This window comes from Montipora foliosa, chromosome 10 (assembly GCF_036669935.1).
Source record: "Montipora foliosa isolate CH-2021 chromosome 10, ASM3666993v2, whole genome shotgun sequence".
NCBI classification, from domain to species: Eukaryota; Metazoa; Cnidaria; class Anthozoa; order Scleractinia; family Acroporidae; genus Montipora; species Montipora foliosa.
This window is the reverse complement of record NC_090878.1, coordinates 37,875,167-37,877,666: the sequence shown is the minus strand read 5'-3', so window position 1 is coordinate 37,877,666 and position 2,500 is coordinate 37,875,167.

The window sequence follows — 2,500 nt, the reverse complement described above, 5'->3', positions numbered from 1 at the left end:
ACACAATGTTTCACCACGGAGACAACCACAAGTCCCACCAAAAAGCACAGGTAATATAATCAAATGGTTTTTACAAAACTGATGTTCGGGAAATTAGTACACTCTCGAAGCTATCTGGAACACAACATCGATTTATTGACACGCCCAATTTTCACAGCACTTGCAATTATTTGTTCTCATCTGGTATGACAAGAGACAAGAAGACGCCGCAAAAAAAAAAAACATTTGATGAGAACACTGTCACTAGAGTAAACACAAATCGATTTGCATTTGGAAGTTTGTCAAGCAAAATCACGAACAGGTTCACAAAACAAAAATCAGCTCCGCCGCATGCTGGTCTATATTCAGAATTGGCATGGACTAACAAATAGGGAAACTATTGTTTCTCTACGGGAATCCATTACACGTTCACTGGCGATGCGCCGAGTAAACTTACAAATAATCGGTTTCGGCCGACCATCGGACGCGTTACGAAATGGCACCCGATGGGCAATGTCAAGGTCATGAGGATGAATTTCGACACCAATTGAGCTGAAGATTCTCATGCAAAGTTGCAACATTTCATCTGCGCTTTCTCGTTGTTTAAGTTCAGGAACACCTACAAGCTTGATCTTATACGAATACGAATATTCCAATACTTGATCCAGTGAAGATGATATTTTAACACTTGAGATGACAGATGTTTGATAGATTTTTCAATTAGAGACATCGTGTCGTTGACATATTTCTTAAAATCTTCTTGGATATTGCTCGGAGTTGCCGTGGTAATTCCCTCATCGGTACTTTCAGATGAATTAGCTTGGCCGCCATTTCGGCCAGCCTTAACTTCGTCACGTAGGTTTTGTAATTCACCAAAAATTTCTTGAATTTTATCTTTTAACGTGTCATTTTCTAGTTTTAATGATTGGACCGTGTCTTTTACCATTTTGGTCAAGGTTTCAGCAATGTTCAAAAAAAAAACTGATCAGAGCGAAGAGCGAAGAAATAAGCGTCTTGTCTGCTTCGAACACATGCGCATCAACCTTTGGAAGTGGAAGCGGAAGTGGGAGAAATTCGGCTAAATTCTGGAGGCAATCGGCCGTGAGCGGTCTTGGAAGTTGCACGCCTAGTCTATTAATATTGTATGTGGCGACACGTGGGATCTGAAGAGGAAATCGAGGCGTCCCAAAAACTCATCAAATCGCTCAGGACAACGCCGAAAATAGCTGGCTGTCCATAAAATAAATTTTCGAAAAGAAACATCGCGATTTGAAGTTTTTATGGAACATTTTTCTCGATCAGTTGAATTGGCCGTTACAACTGTCTCAAAATATAATAACGCGACGTCACGCGCTTTCACATCCTTAGGGTTGTCTGCCTGTGTTTACATGTTCATCAGCATGTTTATAAAAGGACATGGCATGTTTGCATTTTTGTGTTTTCGAGCTTATTCGGTTTTGACCTCCGTGATCTAGGCACGAAAAACTTGTAAGTACATCGTATGTCTGTCGATTTTGTTTGCTAGTTTCTTTGTTCGCCGCATTATTTCCTAATTTCAGTGTATTTGTATTTATTTCAGTGAATCGTTGGTTTATAGCGTTGGTTAGCTAGTTTATTTGTTTGTTCCAGTTCATTCGCTCGGCGTTATGGAAGTTTGTTTGCTAATTTACATGGGATAATAATACACTTCAACGCATATCAAGGTATTCATTTGTTCTTAATCACGAAGTAGAGACAATGGGTCTCTACAAAGACTATCCTCAAGCATGCTTGCTTGTGACGTCAGTCAAGCAATCAGTAGCAAGGGCTAGAGTTTGAAGCAAGCACGACGTGGTCACATTGCTCTTTAGTTCGAGTCGCTCGTTGAAAAGAAGTGGATGAAATTCTTCCCAGACTAGTTTCAAGCGTTTCTGCTGATGAAGAAGGCGAACCTCATTCGTCTAACCGACCAACTGTTTCTGGAACAGTTGCCTGAGCTTGCAGGATTACGAAAAATGTTTTGAGCAAAACCTTGAAGTTCGACAAATTGCCGTGGAGACGTTGCAGGTGGCGCAACTAATCGGAGGTGGATAAGGTTTGTGTTTAAGGCGAACAGAGAGCCCCCAGTAGGGTAAGTGCAATGGCTTCTGGACATAACATCTAATCCCACTCCATATGAGGCAGTGGGTACGCCCAAACGGAGGGTGCAACCAACACGCCAACTTCGCCGGGGGGGAGGTGGATAAGTTAAGAATTGGTACCTCGCTGTGCATGTACCTGGACGCATTATAAGGTAAAGGCGTCCTGAACATATTCGAGTATGAATGATTTGCAGGTCCGTAAGACAACAGCGGGATGCATGGAGTTTCACTACGCCTTTAATCAAAACTTCATTACGAAAAATGAAGCTGTCAAATTTCGACCGTCTTCCTTATTGGTCTGCTTTCGTGAATTGTTTACCCAGCGCAGTTCAAGAGCACTGCAGAGCACTTTTGAGCCGATCATGAGCTGCGGATCCCGTGAAGTTTTAAGCAAGTCCGCC